We start from the raw sequence: 22,054 nt of genomic DNA on the forward strand, positions 1-22,054 counted from the left end.
AAGCTTGGCATGCGAAGTCAGAGAGGGCTCGGTAGCCCGTTCTCTAGGACCAGATAAAGTCGGAGAGAGCTAGGGAGCTCGTTTCTCCGGACTAGGTCGAGAGGGCTCGACCCGAGTCAGAAGCTGGATCGGTCGGCGACCGATCGGAAACTTGATACCGATCGGTCCGCCGACCGATCCAAAGTCTGACACCGATCGCCGACCGATCAGAATCGATCGATGGCTATCGGCGACGTCGATCTGCGACCGATCATCGAAATCGATCGCAGCTCATCGATTTTACTAATCGGTCCGAGACCGATCGAGGCTGAAGCACTTGGGACGGCGACATCGATCGGTCTCGGGACCGATCAGATTAGTGCCTGATCGGTCCGCAGACCGATCAGAAGCTGCGCACATTCGAAAAGAGCGACATCTTATCGGTCTGGGGACCGATCAGATTAGTTCCTGATCGGTCCGCAGACCGATCAGCGATGATCCAGAAAGCGTGGATCGGTCTGTAGACCGACCCACGATAGTGTTTGCTTTGCATGCACTTTTCCTGATTGCCGTATTTATTTTCACCTATCTGTTTTTAACCATCTGCTGTGAGTCTTTCTAGCTTGCAGGTTGCAGGTCACATTCTCATGTTTGGATTCAAATTAAGCTTCATTAAGAGAAGGAGACAAGTACTCTTTTCACTGTAATTTGCTGCAACAGATGCATTTGAGGCATCAACGTTCACTGGCGAAATCTGATTGCGATTGGGCTGCTCAGTTTGACCTCTACCTATTGGTTCGTATCCAGAGACGCCAGTGATTTCCATTGGCATGGGTTCAGAGAACCAGAAGAGGAGGAGAGGTGATTGGCTACGCTGTGTTGGCAGCAGCGATTCTGCAGACGTCGGTGATTCGAGCCAGTAAAGAAGAGAGACATAAGAAGGAAGAAGAGGAGTTCAGAAAGTATTCTGAACTCTCTGTCTTTTGTGATCAAGCCTTCGAGAAAGCAAGTTGGTGAAGCCGTGAGCTTTTTGCTGAGAAGGTTGTTGTGCTCTCTGCTCTGTTCTCTTCTCCGCGTGGCTGTAAGCTCATCTGATTATTTTTTTCAGCCACTGTAAGTCTTGTGCTTAAATCTATAATCAACTGAGACTTTGTTGAGAGGTTGCTCCACCGAGAAGGAGACATCCTTAGCCGGATCTTGTCCGGGGTGTGATCTACCGAAAGATCAAGGAGTCGTCCTCCTTACGGACACGCCGAGGAGTAGGGGCAAGTTATCCCCGAACCTCGTATATCCTTGTGTCTGCTGTGTGTGTTTGTTTTCTTTCGTTTTAGTTTTCTACTTCCGCTGTGCTGTGCTAACCAATTTTTCTTTGAGAAAGATTGTGTTTAAGTTTTCAAAGAGGCTATTCACCCCCCCTCTAGCCATCTAAGATCCCAACAAGTGGTATCAGAGCCTGGGGCTCTTTGATTCGGTCTAACACCCAAAAGAGCAAACAAGGATGGCTATGAAGGAAGGCTTTAGCACAAATCGACTACCCTACTTCGAAGGAGCAGATTTTCAATATTGGAAGGGCCGCATGGAGTATTACCTCAAGACCGACATTGCCATGTGGTTCTCAGTCAAGAAAGGTTTCACACCACCAAAGGATGAAGAAGGTAAGGAACTCGATTCGTCAAGGTGGTCTACCGAACAACTCCGCAAAGCACAAGCCGATGCCAAGGCTATGGTCACCTTGCAATGTGGAATCGCCAAGGACCAACTCGTCAAGGTAGGTCCGTTCTCGAGTGCAAGAGACCTATGGAACAAACTCATCGAGCTCCAAGAGGGAACTCGAGATTCTCGGATTGCCAAGAGGGACCTATTCTTGAATCAGCTCCAAAATCTAACCATGAAGGACAATGAAACGGTAAGTGAACTTCATGGGAGATTCAAGGAGATCATCAACGGTCTACACTCTGTGGACGAACGAGTGGAGAATCGCGATCTAGTAAGGTACGCTCTTAAATCTTTTCCTAGGAATGCCTTGTGGTCATCTATGGTAGATGCCTACAAGGTATCCAAGGATCTTTCCATTGTTAAACTAGATGAATTTTTCTGTGAAATGGAACTACATGAGCTTGCTAACAAAGGTCAAAAAGAGAAGGGTATTGCTTTATTTGCAGGATCAAAGAGCAAGGATGGAAGAAGGAAGAAGGAATAGAAGAAGGAAAAGGAGATTTCCTCATCCACCTCTTCCTCCGAATCCGATGATGAAAGTGGATCATCATCAAGTGAGATGGCGAACTTCGTAAGAAGGATTATGAGAAGAAGCCGAAGATACAAAGGAAAAGGTAAAACTAATGATCAAAATTTTGATAAATCTAATGTTATATGTTATGAGTGTAGCAAGAAAGGACACATTCGGAGCGAGTGTCCGAAATTAAAGAGGAAGGAGGAACGAGCCAAAAAGGAGGAAAGAGCCAAGAAGAAGAAGGCTCTCAAGGCCACTTGGGATGAGTCCTCATCAAGCTCATCGGAGGAAGAAGAGAAGATGGAAAAGAGCACACGACAATTAGCACTCATGGCAAGGGAGGTTTCGGACTCCGAAAGTGAGGGAGATTCGAGCGACGCTTCAACCGTGGCTTCATCATCGTCGGATGATGAAGAGGTAACCTCTTCTCATATAGAAAAGTGTTATAAGACTATTACTCACTTATCTACATTGCTTAAAAAGTCAAAAACAGAAAATAAATTGTTAAAAGAAGAAGTAGAAAATTTGAGGGCCCTTAGGGAAGATGAGGTTGATGACCTACATCTAGAGGTCCTTGAGGATGAGAACAAGGCCCTGAAGGGTGAGGTTGAGAAGCTCAAGAAAATGCTTGAGAAATTCTCAACTAGCTCTAAGACCCTAGACATGATTCTAAATGCCCAAAGGGTGGTCTACAACAAGGCTGGATTAGGATACCAACCTAAGGAGTCTAGCTTTATTTCTTTAATGTCAAGAACCCAATTTCATAGATCGCATGTTTCTAGGGTTCATGAGATTAGGAAGAAGGTAACAAAGGCATGGGTGCCTAAGTCTTTTATTGTAGATGCATTAGGTCCCAAGATTTGGGTACCTAAAACATCTATCTTTCGTGTCCTGTAGGCATTGGTCAAGAGGGAGCGTCTATCAACTTGGTTTGTTGATAGTGGATGCTCTAAGCACATGACCGGGGACAGATCACTGTTTACAACCATTCAAAACAAAAGTAGAGGTAATGTGTCTTTTGGTAATAATGGTAGCCTTAAGGTTGTAGGAGTTGGAGACATTCATATATCCGAATGTCTCCATATCAAGAATGTCCTTCTAGTCAAGGGGATGACTTTTAATCTCCTAAGTGTCAGTCAATTGTGTGATACGGGTTACACAATTGAATTTCATTCAAGTCAATGTTTGGTTAAACACATTGACACACTTGACACGGTACTAGTAGGCACAAGGGTTGATAATATTTATCAAGGATCGTTTAAAAGTGCTACTAATGCTTTGATTAAGTGTTTCATGTCGAAAGAAGAAGAGTCTTGGCTATGACATAGAAGGTTGGCACATGTAAGCATGAAGAACATCCGGAAGTTGGCCAACCAAGGATTAGTGCGAGACTTACCCAGCATCAAGTACCAAAAGAACAAACTATGTGATGCATGTCAAATGGGTAAGCAAACAAAAGCATCTCATAAAGGTAAAAGCACTGTGAGTACATCTACTGCCCTAGATTTATTACATATGGACTTGTTTGATTGTAACAATGTTATTTCATTGAATGGTAGTAGATATTGTTTAGTAATAATTGATGATTTTACTAGATATACATGGACTTTCTTTTTGAAAACTAAGGATCAAACCATAGATATTTTTATTTCCTTTTGTAGAAGAACTGAAAATGAAAAATCAACAACAATTAAAACCATTAGAAGTGATCATGGTGGGGAATTTCAAAATCATAGGTTTTTAGAGTTTTGTCAAGAAAAGGGATATAGGCATGAGTTCTCTACTCCAAGGACCCCACAGCAAAATGGGGTTGTGGAGAGAAAGAACCGAGTCCTACAAGAGGCTGCACGAAGCATGCTCAATGAGTACTCTCTACCGAGTTACTTATGGGTGAAGTGTGAATACATTGCTATGTGCAAAACCGAATCTTGATACATAGGTTTTAGGAAAGACTCCCCATGAACTTTGGTTTGGGAAACCACCTACAATTAAACATCTTAGGGTGTTTGGTTGTAAGGTGTTTATTTTGAACACCAAGGACCATCTTGGAAAGTTCACGGCTAAGGCTGATGAAGGGATACTGGTTGGGTACTCGCTCACCAGCAAAGCCTATCGAGTCTACAACAATAGAACTAAATTGATTGAAGAGTCCTCTGATGTAGCTTTTGAAGAAATCCCTAACTTAAATGATCAATCAAGGGATGTAGGAGAAATTCAATTTGAACTTAGAAGACTAAGTTTGAATGATCGAAACATAGAAAGAGTCGAAGTTGACTCTGATGTTGATGAGCCAAGGCAACAAAGAACTCAATCTGACCCTTTGCCTGATATTGAGTCCTTGCCTGTGCCTAGTGAGACCGTTCATGAGGCACCCCCAACACCAAGACAATCTAGGATAGCCACTAGTCATCCCCAAGACCAAATTATGGGAGACATTCAACAAGGGGTTAGGACTAGGTCATTCTTTAGAAATGAGTCTAATGAAGTCGCATTGATTTCAGAGATTGAACCAGAATTAGTTGATGAGGCATTGCACGATCCTGATTGGATCTTAGCTATGCAAGATGAGTTAGGTCAATTTGAAAGGAGCCAAGTGTGGGACTTAGTTCCTAGACCTAAGAAGACCACCATTATTGGAACTAAATGGGTCTTCAAAAATAAGTTAAATCAAAAGGGAGAAGTTGTAAGAAACAAGGCAAGACTTGTAGCCAAGGGCTATAGTCAAGTCGAAGGTCTCGATTATGATGAGACTTATACTCCCGTGGCCCGATTAGAGTCCATTCGCCTGATGCTAGCTTTTGCTGCACATAGAGGTTTCAAGCTCTATCAAATGGATGTTAAATCTGCCTTCTTAAATGGCTTTATTAAAGAAGAAGTATATGTTGAACAACCACCGGGGTTTGTGAGTACCGAAGCTCCAAACCACGTGTACAAGCTCAAGAAAGCTCTTTATGGGCTTAAACAAGCACCTCGAGCTTGGTACGAAAGGCTGTCAACTTATTTACTAGAGAAGGGATTTGTAAGAGGTCAAATAGACCCAACACTATTTCTACGTAGAGATGGTGAAAACATTTTTGTAGCCCAAGTATATGTCGATGACATAATTTGTGGATCAAATAACAAGGGCTATTTGAATGAATTCATTTCTCATATGGAAAGTGAGTTTGAGATGAGTCTAGTAGGAGAATTGACTTTCTTCCTTGGACTTGAAATCAAACAAACTCGAGATGGAATTTATGTCCATCAAGCGAAATACACTCAAGAGATGTTCAGAAAATTCAATATGAGTGACTCTAAGGAAGTGTCCACTCCTATGGCGACAAACACTCGTCTTGACAATGATGAGAGTGGGAAACCAGTTGATCTAACGCAATATAGAAGCATGATCGGTAGTCTTCTATATCTCACAGCTAGTCGACCAGACATACTTTTTGCTGTGGGTATGTGCGCTAGATATCAAGTTTGTGCCAAGGAATCTCATTTAACTGCAGTTAAGAGAATTCTAAGATACCTTAAGGGCACAATTAGAGTAGGTCTTTGGTACCCTCGTACGGAGTCTTTTGATTTGATAGGCTATACCGATTCCGATTATGCTGGATGCAAATTGGATCGGAAAAGCACTAGTGGGGGCTGCCAATTCTTAGGTTCATCTTTAGTTAGTTGGTCAAGTCGGAAGCAACATTGTGTTGCTCTCTCCACGACCGAGGCTGAATATATTGCCATGGGAGAGAGTGTATCACAGTTGTTGTGGATGATACACACCCTAGAGGATTATGGACTTTCTTATAAGGGTGTACAAGTGCTATGTGACAACATTAGCACGATCAACCTAACTAAAAATCCAGTCCATCATTCGAGGACCAAACACATTGAAGTGCGTCATCACTTCATAAGAGATCACGTAGCTAGGGGAGACATTGCACTCACATATGTTGAGTCAAAGTCAAACCTAGCTGATATTTTCACCAAACCCCTTCCGGAGAATGAATTTAGTCATTTAAGGAGGGAGTTGGGAATGTGTTTGGCTCCTTAGGTCATTAGAACTTCACCATGATCAATAAGGACTATTAAAATGACAAGAGTAATTGGACAATAATTTGGGCAACTTGGGAACATCTCACACAAACTATAAGGTTTAACAAAATATTTTTGTTTGCTAGAAATGGGGTGAGATGCTAGGAACAACCAAATTATTCAAAATGTATCATGCATCCCTTGAATAATTAGGTTGAAAAGACATTAATTGAGTATGGGGAACACCATTACATAATTCATGTGTAATTGGTTCCTTGATCTTACTCATATATTCCAATCAAGGAACCTTGGTTGGACCTTTGTCTAACAAGTGTCTAACTATGGGTAATTTGTTGATTGATATTTTTGATTGATACTTAACATGCCTTGATTGAAAATTAGGACAAGTTGTTTATATTTTGACAAACTTGAACCTGATCATAGAGATGAGTTTAGCAAGAATATGTTTTGAACTCTTAAGGATCAAGAAGACAGAACTCTATATGGTTGGAGTTATTGTGAGGTTTTGTTTGATAAAAATCTGAAACTTTTGGATTATGAACAAGTTCAGGCCATAAGAAATCATATTTCGAATATATTAGTGATTGGTGATTCTTAAGTTCTAGGGTATGTCTTAGGGAAGTTCTGAATCCTTGAGTTCCGGATTCTTCAGACTTCATGGCTCAGTCTTTCAGTTACTGAAATTACTGAAATCGGGTTATCAGACACTGATCGGTCCACAGACCGATCAGGAAAGTCTGGATCGGTCTGTCGACCGATCCAGAACAAAGCCAAACATTCTGTTTGGTATCTGATCGGTCCAGTGACCGATCAGCGCACGAAGGAAGCCACCTGATCGGTCCGGGCACCGATCAGGATGATCCCTGATCGGTCCACTGACCGATCAGGTGTCGCCGATTGACTCGGATGGATCTGATCGATCAGGATTTTTCCTGATCAAACAGCCGTCCGATCAAGCGATACTGGATCGGTCTGTCGACCGATCCAGAACGAATCCATAACTCTCTGTTCACTAACTGATCGGTCCAAGGACCGATCAGCTCTCTATGGTACCCCCCTGATCGGTCCGAGCACCGATCAGAGTGTTTCCTGATCGGTCCAGGGACCGATCAGGAGGCTTCTGATACCGTCTGATCGGACAACCGTCCGATCATTTCGTCACTGTACACCCTTCGAAACCCTTAAAACCTCCCGATCCCTTCTTTTCCTCATTCACGCAAAACCCTAGCCGACTCTTCCCACCAGCTCACCCTTTTCTCTTCTCTTTGCACGCCAAACCCTAGCCGAAGCTCTAGCCCTCGGAAGCCCTAGCCTAAAGTTCAAATGGCACCAAGGTACCTTCTTACCTCTCTAGAACTTGGCATTATGTTTTCATTTCTCACTGAATCTTCTGTTGTTATGTTGTCTCGGTTCTTGATTATTGGTGGCTCCGGTGCTCACTCATTGCCCCATTTTACCACATTGCAAATACTTTAGGAAGCAACCAGTAGGTGAGGGTACTTCCAAGTCCAAAGATAAATCCAAGTCCAAAGAAACCTCCCGACCTCAACCATCCAGTTCGGGGAGATTCCCCAACCACCAGTTTGAAAAATCCTTTAAGGAAAGAACCTTCAAATTGCTCCCATGTAGATCAGTCGATAAAAACTACATGAATGAGTTTTGTCCAGCGATTACGGAGACCATAGCCTACTATAAACTTGATTCCTTGGTATATTTAGAGAGAGATATCAACTTTGACTTAGTGTCTGAATTCTATAACAACCTTCATCAGACTATTGATGGTAGTTATAGATCAAGAGTGGCTAAGCAAAATGTTGATTTCAGCTTAATTGCCTTCTTTGGTTATTTAGGTTGTCGTATGTGTTCGGGGACGGTGTTCTCATTCTATCCTGCTTTACCTGACCCCGTGCCTCATCCTCTTGATATCTCACCTGACTCGATTTATGAGTACTTCTTTGGACATCCAAGACCGGATGGATTAGATGAGTTAGATGTAGATTTTCCTACATTTGCAGCTCTTGACCTTTCTGCTCCTGATTACATTCTTTTCAAAATTGTCACAAACTGTCTTCTACCTATTACCTCTAAACCATTGGCAGAGATTCGACCGTATCATTGTCTGATGCTTTATGGGTTGCGTAGGCGTCTTGACTTTGATATCATGTCGAGTGTCTATACTTCTATCATATCCCATAGCGAGCCAAGCGGTTACACCATCTATATGCCTTTTGGGCATGTAATTACTGACTGGCTTGAGACCCTGGGTATTGACGTCTCTAAGGGGAGGATAGTAAAGATGGTTAGGCAGGATTGTCGACTTGGGAAACATGCATTTTCCAAGTCTGGAATCGTAGGACAGGCTGGGGCGGTTAGGTGGAAGGATGGGAGGGCACTAGGTGAGTTACCTCGACGACAGGTTGCTGCTCCTGCTGCATATGGCGAGGCGGATCCAGATCTGCGCTGGCAGATCGCTGAGTTGGAGAGCCGATTTGATCGCCACGAGGAGATGATGGCTGCTGAGTTCGATGGACTACGCATACGGATTGACCAGCGCTACGATGATTTGCGCAGTCAGCAGCTGGCGACCCATCAGACGATTATGGACTGGATGGCCAGATATCCACCTCCGCAGGATTTCCCAGGCTATCCATCTTCGAGTAGCGGCTTGCCACCTCAGGGATCCTTTCCTCCCGTTGATATTGCTGATGCTCCTCATGATGAGGAGGCTGACTGAGACACACTGCTCTATGATTTCATTTTGATGTTTTGGTTGTTGCTTGTTGATACTTATGTCTGACCAGACTTCATATATTTATGCTGTTCCTTTTCTTATTTTTCTCTATGTTTCATTTCCTATTTGTTTTCTTTATATAAATTTACTGCTCATATGCAATGTTTGGTATGTCTCTTATGTTATTATCACTGTCTCGTAATATACTTAGTAGGTATTCTAGGGAGATTAAGCAGAAGACAGTATGGGTTAAGGGGGAGCTCTTTAAGTTATCTCACCTTGTTTGCTCCTTTTCGGTGTTTGACAAAGGGGGAGAAGATAACTAAGTTTAGTAATGAATGAAAGGTTGATTTAAGGGGAGAGGATGACGTTGAGTCTTTTTGAATCCTCTTACCTAATTCGCACCTATTCGACTAAGTTAAGTGATGAATTGACTTCATCAAGTCAATATGAAAAAGGGGGGAGAAGATAACTAAGGTATATCCGTCTTAGGGGGAGGATCCTGATATCCCTAAAATTATGGGTAAATGAGCATTTCTGATCTAAACTTAAATCATGTTGTCAAACAACAAAAAGGGGGAGATTGTTGATACAGTCTGACCTGGTTGTTTTGTTGTTGACACTGATTTAAGTTTGTATCGATATTTAACTCAGATTAATTACTAATCTAGGTTGACTAGGTTGACCTGATTGAGAAAGTTCTAACTGGGATGTTAGGCGGTTGGAAAGTCCTGGTGAGTGAAGCCGGGCAGATTGGAAATCCTGGTGAGTGAAGCGGTGAAAACCCTAGTGAGTGAAGCTAGGTGCAAGTCCCGGTGAGTGAAGCTGGGCAAGGAAAATCCAGATGGATCAAGGGTGATCGGACATCCGTGTTGAAAAGTCCAAGAAGGAAGCTTGAGCTAAAAGAGTCAGGTGATCGAGCTCTAGGAATTTGGTGAAGAGTTGGAGAGGTCGGATGACTAAGTCGAGAGGGCTCAGATGGATCGAGTCAGAGAAGTCTGGTGACCGAATCGGAGGAGTCGAATGACTTAGGAGGAGTTGGGTGACCACTTTGACCTCCACCTTTGCTTGACTTTTGCCCTATCGATTGCTACTGATCGGTCGCCAGACCGATCAGAAATCGATCAGTAGCCTACTGTGATTTTACTGATCGGTCTGGAGACCGATCAGGAGGCTGTAAGCACTTGGGACGAGCGACATCTGATCGGTCTCGGGACCGATCAGATTAGTGCCTGATCGGTCCGCAGACCGATCAGAAGCTGCGCACATTCGAAAAGAGCGACATCTTATCGGTCTGGGGACCGATCAGATTAGTTCCTGATCGGTCCGCAGACCGATCAGCGATGATCCAGAAAGCGTGGATCGGTCTGCAGACCGACCCACGATAGTGTTTGTTTTGCATGCACTTTTCCTGATTGCCGTATTTATTTTCACCTATCTGTTTTTAACCATCTGCTGTGAGTCTTTCTAGCTTGCAGGTTGCAGGTCACATTCTCATGTTTGGATTCAAATTAAGCTTCATTAAGAGAAGGAGACAAGTACTCTTTTCACTGTAATTTGCTGCAACAGATGCATTTGAGGCATCAACGTTCACTGGCGAAATCTGATTGCGATTGGGCTGCTCAGTTTGACCTCTACCTATTGGTTCATATCCAGAGACGCCAGTGATTTCCATTGGCATGGGTTCAGAGAACCAGAAGAGGAGGAGAGGTGATTGGCTACGCTGTGTTGGCAGCAGCGATTCTGCAGGCGTCGGTGATTCGAGCCAGTAAAGAAGAGAGACATAAGAAGGAAGAAGAGGAGTTCGAAAGTATTCTCTTTTGTGATCAAGCCTTCGAGAAAGCAAGTTGGTGAAGCTGTGAGCTTCTTGCTGAGAAGGTTGTTGTGCGCTCTCTTCTCCGCGTGGCTGTAAGCTCATCTGATTATTCTTTTCAGCCACTGTAAGTCTTGTGCTTAAATCTATAATCAACTGAGACTTTGTTGAGAGGTTGCTCCACCGAGAAGGAGACATCCTTAGCCGGATCTTGTTCGGGGTGTGATCTACCGAAAATCAAGGAGTCGTCCTCCTTACGGACACGCCAAGGAGTAGGGGCAAGTTATCCCCGAACCTCGTATATCCTTGTGTCTGCTGTGTGTGTTTGTTTTCTTTCGTTTTAGTTTTCTACTTCCGCTGTGTTGTGCTAACCAGTTTTTCTTTGAGAAAGATTGTGTTTAAGTTTTCAAAGAGGCTATTCACCCCCCTCTAGCCATCTAAGATCCCAACACATGGTTCCCTACATAAGGAGTTACGTACTTTAGCTTCGTCAAACGTTACCCGTAACTGGGTGGACTATAAAGGCGATTACTAGGTATGTAACAAATTATGCGGAGGGATGTGAGTGAAGTAGATGGGATCTATCCCTCCTATATGACGGGAGTGACATCGATATTCTTGATAAAGTGAGACCACTAAGTGAATGGTCATGCCCAAATGAGTCAATATGAGATATTGAGCTCATTTGATTGATTGAGTCTACTTGGAATTCAAGATTTAGATTGATTAGAGGATGACACGGTCTATACCTCACATTGATCAATATAGACGTCAATGATAGAAAGACACTTGTCATATATTGTGAAGAGTCATAATTAGTAGTCACAAGGTGATGTTGGATCTCAACATTCTTGTAACTTGGGTAGTAATGATGTGTTGCTAGATACCGCTCATTACTTATGCTCCTAAATGAGTTTAGAAGCATTGCCAACATTACAAGAACCTATAGGGTCACACACAAAGAACAATTAGATGGAGATTAGGTTCATTTGATTAACCTAAAGGATTATGTTCATGTGATGAACCAAATTGGATTAAGAGTAATCCAAATTAGGCTAATTGAGTTGGACTCAATTTGGTTCATATATTAAATGAGTCTAATTTGGACTTAGACTCATTGAATCAATTTAATTCAATGAATAGAGATTCATTAAAATTAAAATTGACTTGAACCAATGGTTAGATTAGATCAACCAAGGGAGAGAAGTGGTCAAGTTTGACTTGACTTAAGTAGGAAGATGAAGAGTCAAGTTTTGACTTGACCAATGTCACATTATCAAGGCTTCTTCATTTGGTCAAGTTTGACTTGACCAAATGTCACCTCATGGAGGAGATCAAGAGACTTGACTCTTGATATTCCATGGGGGTTACAAGCCTTGAAGTGGCCGGCCACTTAAAGAAGAAACTGAGTGCATTTTGTGTGTTAATTGATTTCATCTTCTTCCTCCTCTCAAGCTCTCATCTTCTTCTCCCTCTCCTCCACCTCCTTGGCCAAAACTTCTAAGGGTGCTAGCACACCTTTTAGTTGTTTTCTCCATCTTCCGTTCATGTGGATACACATAGAGAAGTATCTACTTTGATACTTTCGAGATCCGGCGAACCTTGGACGAGCGGGATTACGCGAAGGGCTTCGCATCAAGGGTAACCTTTCTTCCTTGTAGATCTAGTGTAGAACAAGGCTTAGAAACTCGTATGTGAATGTTTTTATGAAATTTATTTCTTCGCACGGATCCGTGGCATGTGGGTTTCGGGGTTTCCGCAATGCAAAAAGCGATTTTTGCATCCCGAAAAATCCAACAGTGGTATCAGAGCCACGTGCGAAGCTCGTACGAGTTTTAATTTGTATTTTTATGAAAATTACAGATCTGTAACTTTCTGTGATTTTATGTTTTCTATAGTTTTTATGGGTATTTTTCTCGTAGAAGCGAAGCACAAGTGTTTAGACACTTGTAGGCTTCGACTACCGAGAAGATTTTTCCAAAACGGCAAGGTTTCGCCCCATATCATTTTGGGACAGTGGGCTAAGGCGCTGTAGGATCGCTAAGGAACCCTCGCGATGGTTATATCACGGGTAGGGGTGCTATCCCTGATCCCGCAAGGGGATTCGTTCCGCGATTGCGCCTGAAAATCGCTAAACGGGACCGCCGGGAATTTTTACTCATAAAAATTATAAAAATTGTAAGAAAAATTACAGAAATTTATAGAAATTACATAATTTAGAATTTTGTATCATTCTGTGATGGTCATGGCCCAAAAGACCCAATTAGATTGGAAAAATTGTGTTGTAATTCATAATATGGCTTGCGTGCCATTTTGAGTTTATGCGTGTTGTACTTGATTCGCGACCTGCGCGTCGTGCCTTCCTCTATTATATTCCTGTTGTAAAATATTCTTTAGACTCGAATGTAACTCGAGTTTCACCTTTGTAATGTACAAATTGGAGCGGTGGAAGATCCACTCGAGATGGTATTACGAGGAGGACGCGAGCAACATAAGGTGGTCAAGGAAGGAGCTTGAGAAGCTGTTGACCTTAGGTTGATCATCTGATCTTCTCATTGGCTTGAGAAGATCGTAGTAGGGTCATGACTAATCACAAAATATTTAATTAATTACTTGTGTGTGTATATGTGATGCATGTTAGAATAAGTAATTAATTAGCGCCTTAACGATTCGATTCGATCAATCGCGTATATGATACACCTTGACGATTAGATTAGATCTAAATCGTGTACATGATGCACCCTAACGATTAGATTAGATCTAAATCGCATATATGATACACCTCTTTGATTAGATTATATCTCAATCGCGTCAACTCGAAATGCCTACCATGCCGTGATACCCATCATTACCTCGATCGCATGTTGTTGTTGAATCTGCTAAAGCTGAGCAACGCATACTATCTTGGTAGGGTGCGGAGGGACAATCTTGGTCCTGCCTATCAACGCATGGGTGAGTACAAATCAATTAGATTGAGTAACTAGTTAACTCAATTAGATCGAGTTTAACTATAGACATTTTCCAATGGTTGGTAGATAGGTCAAAAGCATGTTTATATTAACTCTTGGGTGTATTAGCCAAAACTAACTCGAGTTTTAATATAAATGTGGATCTTGATCCTATAAACAAGAGTTGCATAGAGATGTAATTGGTAATTAGTTACCTACCGATCATACTAAGTCTTGGGCGATTTAGCCAAAGCTAACTCAAGGCGTAATATGATGTGGATCTTGTCCCACATGAATTATAGAATTCAGTGGGAGTATCATTTAATTAAAAGGCCTAATTAAATGATTAATAGAATATGATATTTATTTATTTTATGTATTTTTCTGTTGTAGATAACCATAACATCAAATACGAAATCTTTCTTCCTGCGTTCCGTCCTTGAGAAGAACAAGATCAACGGAGCAAATTTCCTGGACTGGTACAGGAACCTGAGAATCGTTCTCACACAAGAACGTAAACTGTACGTTCTGGAGCAACCCATTCCGGAGGCACCTCCTGCCACTGCCACGCGAGCTGATCGTGATGCTTACAAGAAGCATCAAGATGACGCATTAGATGTGTCATGTCTTATGCTCGCGACCATGAACTCTGAGCTTCAAAAGCAACACGAGTTGATGGGAGCTTATGATATGGTTGAACATCTTCGTCAACTATATCAAGGACAAGCTAGGCATGAGAGATTCGAGATCTCTAAGGCACTGTTTCAGTGTAAGATGCAAGACGGGACTCCCGTAGGTCCATATGTACTCAAGATGATTGGGTACATAGAAAACCTACAGAGGTTGGGATTCCCCCTTGGCCAAGAGTTGGCCACTGATTTAGTCTTGCTATCCTTGCCAGAGAGCTATAGTCAGTTTGTCATGAACTACAACATGAATGAAATTGACAAGCCACTGTCTGAGCTTCTGAGTATGTTGAGAACTGTTGAGATTAACCTTAAGAAGGTTAAGCCCAACTCCATTTTGATGGTGCAAAAGGGCAAAGGCAAGGGCAAGCCTAAAGGTAAGGGAAAGTTCCAAGCCAAGGGCAAAGGCAAGGTACTGAAACCCAAAGGAGGGGTCGCCAAGGATGCTACCTGCTTCCACTGCGGTCAGACTGGGCACTGGAAGAGGAACTGCAAAGTATACCTGGAAGATCTTAAGAAGAAGAGAAGTGAGACTTCCACTTCAGGTATCTATGTTATAGAAGTCAATCTATCTATTTCTTCATCATGGGTATTAGATACCGGATGTGCTTCTCACATTTGTACTAATGTGCAGGCGCTGAGAAATAACAGGGTATTGACGAAGAGCGAGGTGGACCTACGCGTAGGCAATGGAGCACGGGTTGCTGCTGTTGCTGTAGGGACTTATTTTCTATCTCTGCCCTCTGGGCTTATATTAGTGTTGGATGATTGTTGTTATGTGTCTGCTTTAACTAAGAACATTATATCAGTTTCTTGTTTGGACAAGAAAGGGTTTTCATTTATAATAAAGAACAAATGTTGTTCAATTTATTTAAATAATATGTTCTATTGTAGTGCACCTCTGATGAACGGATTCTATATTCTAGACCTTGAGAGCCCTATCTATAACATAAGTACTAAGAGGTTCAAGTCAAATGATATGAACCAAACCTATCTCTGGCACTGTCGCTTAGGTCATATAAATGACAAGCGCTTATCCCAGCTCCATAAAGATGGTTTGCTGGACTCATTTGATTTTGAATTATATGAGACATGCGAGTCATGCCTACTAGGCAAGATGACCAAGACTCCCTTTAGTGGACACAGTGAGAGAGCAACTGACTTGTTAGGTCTTATACATAGTGATGTATGTGGCCATTTCAATGTCACTGCTAGAGGTGGTTATAGGTACTTCATTACATTTACTGATGACTTCAGTAGATATGGTTATGTGTACCTGATGACACATAAGTCAGAATCCTTTGAAAAGTTGAAAGAATTCAAGAATGAAGTACAAAACCAGCTTGGCAAGAGTATTAAGATACTTCGATCAGATCGAGGTGGGGAATACCTTAGCCATGAGTTTCATGACTATCTAGCTGAGTGTGGGATTCTATCCCAACTCACTCCTCCTGGAACACCACAGTGGAATGGTGTATCTGAAAGGAGGAATCATACACTATTAGATATGGTACAGTCTATGATGAGTCACACAGATCTTCCTACATTCCTTTGGGGCTATGCTCTAGACACAACAGCCTTCATTCTTAACCGAGTTCCATCTAAGGCTGTAATAAAGACACCATATAGGATATGGACTGGGAGAGATGCCCAGGTGTCTTTTATGAGGATTTGGAGATGTGAGGCTTACGTTAGACGTCAAGTCTTGGACAAACTAGGACCTAAACCGACAAGTGCTATTTCATTGGATATCCCAAGGAAACGAAGGGATATTACTTCTACATTCTTAGTCAACACAAGGTAGTTATGGCTAAGACTGAGGTATTTCTAGAAAGGGATTTTGTTTCTAGAAAGACTAGTGGAAGTACATTCGATCTTGAAGAAGTTCAAGATGTGAACAATAGCACTAAAGCCTCGATGGAAGTTGAACTGGAACCACAAAGTGTTGTGGATGATGTTGTTCCACAAGGAGTTGAGGAACAACAACCAGTTCAAGTAGACATACCTCTTCGCAGGTCTGATAGGGTACATCGTCATCCTGAGAGATACTCATTTCTCTTGTCTGACCATGATGACGTTGTACTCATAGAGGATGAGCCTACCTCCTATCAAGAAGCTGTGATGAGCCCAGATTCTGAGAAATGGCTAGAAGCCATGAGATCCGAGATGGAATCCATGTACACCAACCAAGTATGGACTTTGGTTGATCCACCTGAGGGCGTTAAACCCATTGGGTGTAAGTGGGTCTTTAAGAGAAAGACTGACATGGATAGACTTATCTATAAGGGTCGCTTGGTAGCTAAAAGTTTCAAGCAGATTCATGGTATTGACTATGATGAAACCTTTTCTCCAGTAGCGATGTTTAAGTCCATTCGGATCATGCTTGCTATTGTAGCATACCATGACTATGAGATATGGAAGATGGATATCAAAATCGTGTTTCTGAATAGAAACCTGCTCGAGGATGTGTACATGACACAACCTAAGGGTTTTGTAGATCCACAGCATACTAGCAGAGTATGCAAGCTGCATAAGTCCATTTATGGACTAAAGAAAGCTTCTCGGAGCTGGAATCTTCGATTCGATGATGCAATCAAACAGTCTGGTTTCATCAAGAATGAAGATGAACCTTGTGTCTACAAGAAGATTATAGGGAACACAGTTGTCTTCCTTATATTGTATGTGGATGACATACTACTCATTGGGAAAGATATCCCTTTACTGTAGTCTGTCAAGATTTGGCTAGGGGCTTGTTTCTCAATGAAAGAATTAGATGAAGCATCCCGCATTCTAGGCATACAGATCTATAGAGATAGATCTAAGAGATTGCTTGACCTAAGTCAGAGTACATACATTGACAAGGTATTACTTCGGTTTGTCATGCAGAACTCCAAGAAGGGATTTCTGCCGATGTCACATGGCGTGAGTCTTTCGAAGACTCAAGGTCCCTCTTCTAGAGAGGAGAGAGACCGCATCGATCAGATCCCTTATGCTTCAGCCATAGGATCTATCATGTACGCCATGTTATGTACTCGTCCTGATGTCTCGTATGCTTTGAGTATGACGAGCAGGTACCAGTCAGATCCAGGTGAAAGTCACTGGATAACGGTCAAGAATATTCTTAAGTACTTGAGAAGGACTAAAGAATATTTCTTGATTTATGGAGGTGATGACGAGCTAGCTGTAAAGGGTTACAGTGATGTCAGCTTCCAGACCGACCAGGATGATTATCGATCGCAGTCAGGGTTTGTGTTTTGCATAAATGGTGGTGTTGCGAGATGAAAGAGTTTGAAGCAGGACACAGTCGCTGATTCTACAACAGAGGCCAAGTATATTGCTGCATCAGAGGCAGCAAAGGAGGCAGTTTGGATCTGCAAGTTCATCACTGAACTTGGGGTGGTTCCTAGCATCGCTGACCCTATTGAGCTCTATTATGACAACAATGGAGCAATAGCACAGGCTAAGGAACCTCGCTCACACCAGCGGACCAAACACATACTACGGCGCTTTTATCTCATTCGAGAGATTATCGAGAGAGGAGATGTGAAGATTTGCAGAATACCCTCAGAGGCTAACATCGCAGATCCCTTAACCAAGGCTTTGGCACAGAGAAAGCATGATGGTAACACAAGATCATTAGGCTTTAGAACCTACACTGATTTGCACTAGTACTAGTGGGAGATTGTTAGTTAGAGCCCTAGAGCTAATCATTTGATGATTGTTGTATGGACTCATTGTATCATATTCTTCTATATATAAATAAAGGCATTTGTTTTGGTTATTATACTTGTATTGGTGTCAAATAACTAAGTATAATAGCGTTCTTGAGTAGAAGGTTCTTACCTATATCAATCGATTGGTTGAATCGATAGTGAGATGGTATAGGGAACACTACTCTTAATCATTCATAGTCAAGTATTAACATTCAGGGACAATGTTAATGCGACGAGACTAGCATATAGGTCAACTCGATGACTTGATCTCACAAGTCATGGATATAGAGATATCAAGTTGGCACATGGGTATGCATTGGAGAATGTATACTGAATGACCCGCCATGAGAAAGTATCATGGATCGTTATATGAGTGTCATATACTTTCTCATGTGGCTATTAGTATGACTACTAGTTATTGGACCTGAAGTCACCATGATTCCCTACATAAGGAGTTACGTACTTTGGCTTCGTCAAACATCACCCGTAACTGGGTGGACTATAAAAGCGATTACTAGGTATGTAACAAATTATGCGGAGGGATGTAAGTGATGTAGATGAGATCTATCCCTCCTATATGACGGGAGTGACATCGATATTCTTGATAGAGTGAGACCACTAAGTGCATGACCATGCCCAAATGAGTCAATATGAGATATTGAGCTCATTTGATTGAGTGAGTCTACTTGGAATTCAAGATTTAGATTGATTAGAGGATAACACGGTCTATACCTCACATTGATCAATCTAGATGTCAAGGATAGAAGGACACTTGTCATATATTGTGAAGAGTCACAATTAGTAATCACAAGGTGATGTTGGATCTTAACATTCTTGTAACTTGGGTAGTAATGATGTGTTGATAGATACCGCTCATTACTTATGCTCCTAAATAAGTTTAGGAGCATTGCCAACATTACAAGAACCTATAGGGTCACACACAAAGAACAATTAGATGGAGATTAGGTCCATTTGATGAACCTAAAGGATTAGGTTCATGTGATGAACCAAATTGGATTAAGAGTAATCCAAATTAGGCTAATTGAGTTGGACTCAATTTGGTCCATGTATTAAATGAGTCTAATTTGGACTTAGACTCATTGAATCAATTTAATTCAATGAATAGAGATTCATTAAAATTAAAATTGACTTGAACCAATGGTTAGATTAGATCAACCAAGGGAGAGAAGTGGTTAAGTTTGACTTGACTTAAGTAGGAAGATGAAGAGTCAAGTTTTGACTTGACTTTGACTTGACCAATGCCACATCATCAAGGCTTCTTCATTTGGTCAAGTTTGACTTGACCAAATGCCACCTCATGGAGGAGATCAAGAGACTTGACTCTTGATATTCCATGGGGGTTACAAGCCTTGAAGTGGCCGGCCATTTAAAGAAGAAATTGAGTGCATTTTGTGTGCTAATTGATTTAATCTTCTTCCTCCTCTCAAGCTCTCATCTTCTTCTCCCTCTCCTCCACCTCCTTGGCTGAAACTTCTAAGGGTGCTAGCACACCTTTTAGTTGTTTTCTCCATCTTCCGTTCGTGTGGATACACATAGAGAAGTATCTACTTTGATACTTTCGAGATTCGGCGAACCTTGGACGAGCGGGATTACGCGAAGGGCTTCGCATCAAGGGTAACCTTTCTTCCTTGTAGATTTAGTGTAGATCTAGGCTTAGAAACTCGTATGTGAATGTTTTTATGAAATTTTATTTCTTCGCAAGGATCCGTGGCATGGGGGTTTCAGGGTTTCCGCTACGCAAAAAGTGGTTTTTGCGGTCCAAAAAATCCAACAGTTGGTTGTGAGAGTCTTGCTCACTTATAACTCGCACTGGGGCGAGAGTCTGGGATAGCCAACCTAAAAGGTCGTTGGTCGTGAGAGCCTTGCTCACTTATAACTCACACTGGGGCGAGAGTCTGGGACAGCCGACCTGGAAGGTTGTTGGTCGTGAGAGCCTTGCTCACTTATAACTCGTACTGGGGCGAGAGTCTGGGACATCCCACCTGGAAGGTCGTTGGTCATGAGAGTCTTGCTCACTTATAACTCGCACTAGGACGAGAGTCTGGGACAACCGACCTGGAAGCTCGTTGGTCGTGAGAGCCTTACTCACTTATAACTCGCACTGGGGTGAGAGTCTGGGATAGCCGACCTGGAAGGTGATTTCCCGACCAGGATAGATATTGCCGATCTGGGGGTGATTTTCCGACCATGATAGATATTGCCGGCCTAGGGGTGATTTCCTGGCCAGGAAGGAATTACTCGAAGAGATTGCTCCATCCTTGTCTGCAATCAAGAAATATACCATATCTGATGTATTGTGAGGAAAACATATTAAAATCTTACTCAGTCATGGCCTCGCCACATTCGAATTTCTTTCCTGCCACTTTTCTTCGCCGTTTCTCGAGAAAATCGTGTGGTAAGTCGTTTCCGTACACCCGCTTTATCTCATGATTTCCTTATCACGTTCATCATTAATACGCTTCATAGGGGCTCGACACCTGCCCCCGCCTTTATTGCTTACGCCGTATGACGCTGCCAACTCTACTCATTTCTGTACACGGCCTCTGAGAAAAGCCCGTCGTTCTATGATCAGACGGCTTTGGGCGCTTTATCCAAATATATACTCGACGTATCTTTTTGATATTCCCTAGGAAAACCCTCTTTTTAAGCCATAAAGGCAGTCCACCGTCATTGCCTTGAGCATTTTGACTGCCTTCGTCTTTGTGTTGCTTTGCCATCTTTGGTGTCCCGGCCCTTCCCCTTCTAGACTATTCCCGCCTGGTGCTCTTCCTCTCCTCGACTGACCCCTTCTTCAAACTTCTTCCCCTTGATAATGGCTGATGGTAAGGCCTCCTTTTGGTATTCGTGTTTCATTTCAGACATAGATAACCACGACCTGTCTATGATTCGGTCTGACCTGAAGCTTGGCAAAGAATACGAACTTCGTATCCCCACACCTAACGAGCATCCTTCATCCCCTTCGGAAGGTTTTATGACCGTTTTCAGGGATTAACTTCTAGGGGGCCTTCGTTTCCCCATCCATCCTTTTATTGCCTCTCTAAGCCAATATTTTGGCATCTGCCCTTCTCAGTTCGCTCCTAACTTCTTCAGAGTAGTTTGTGGCACTGCCATTCTGTGCCGCGTATATCAAATTCCCCTAATTGCTTAGCTCTTCCACCATTTTTATTCTTTCAAACGCTCAGAACCGGGAGTCTTTATGATACAGGCTAGGCCTGACTTTAAGTTCTTTTCTGACATGCCTTCTTCCAACAAGGGGTGGAAGTTCCGCTTCTTCTTTATTAGATTACCTACATCTTCGCCCTTGCACGAACCGATCCCTTGGCGCTTTGATATTCCTTCCGACCTTCCTGTACATCACCATCAGCCTTCCTATGATGCTGCTTCTGAAAAACTTCAAGGAGTGAGCGTTCGCCTATCCATACTACTACTGGAAGGCTTTTTGTATTTGTTCGGGCTCAGCCTAGTTCAGGCGGATATAGGGGCTCCGTTAGGTAAGACTCCATTTCCCTCTTTGCTATTCTTTGCTAACTGAGGTATCTTTCTTTCCCTTTGCAGAGGCTGCCCTGCTCCGAGCGTATTCCTCCGATATAAAACGCTAGTCTTTCTCTGTTTTGAAAGTTTTAAGTGCAGAGCTTAAGCAGAACTTGGCGGCCTCTTCCCAGTCTGCCCCTTCTGCCTCGCAGTCCGCCCCTTCTACCTCTCAGCTCGCCCCCCTCTATGCCAACCCAGGAGGAAGCTTCCTCGGCCCTTCCCTTGGATGTGGTTCCTGTAGAAGACCTCGCCACTGTAGAGCAGGTCGACCCGCCCACTGTGGAGTAGGTCGAGGAGGAGCGAGACGCATCTCCCCCGCTGGCCAAATGCCTAAGGCTCCAGCGCAAGAGGAAGAGGGTCATTCCAG

The sequence above is a fragment of the Zingiber officinale genome, chromosome 5A (genome assembly GCF_018446385.1).
Source record: "Zingiber officinale cultivar Zhangliang chromosome 5A, Zo_v1.1, whole genome shotgun sequence".
NCBI classification, from domain to species: Eukaryota; Viridiplantae; Streptophyta; class Magnoliopsida; order Zingiberales; family Zingiberaceae; genus Zingiber; species Zingiber officinale.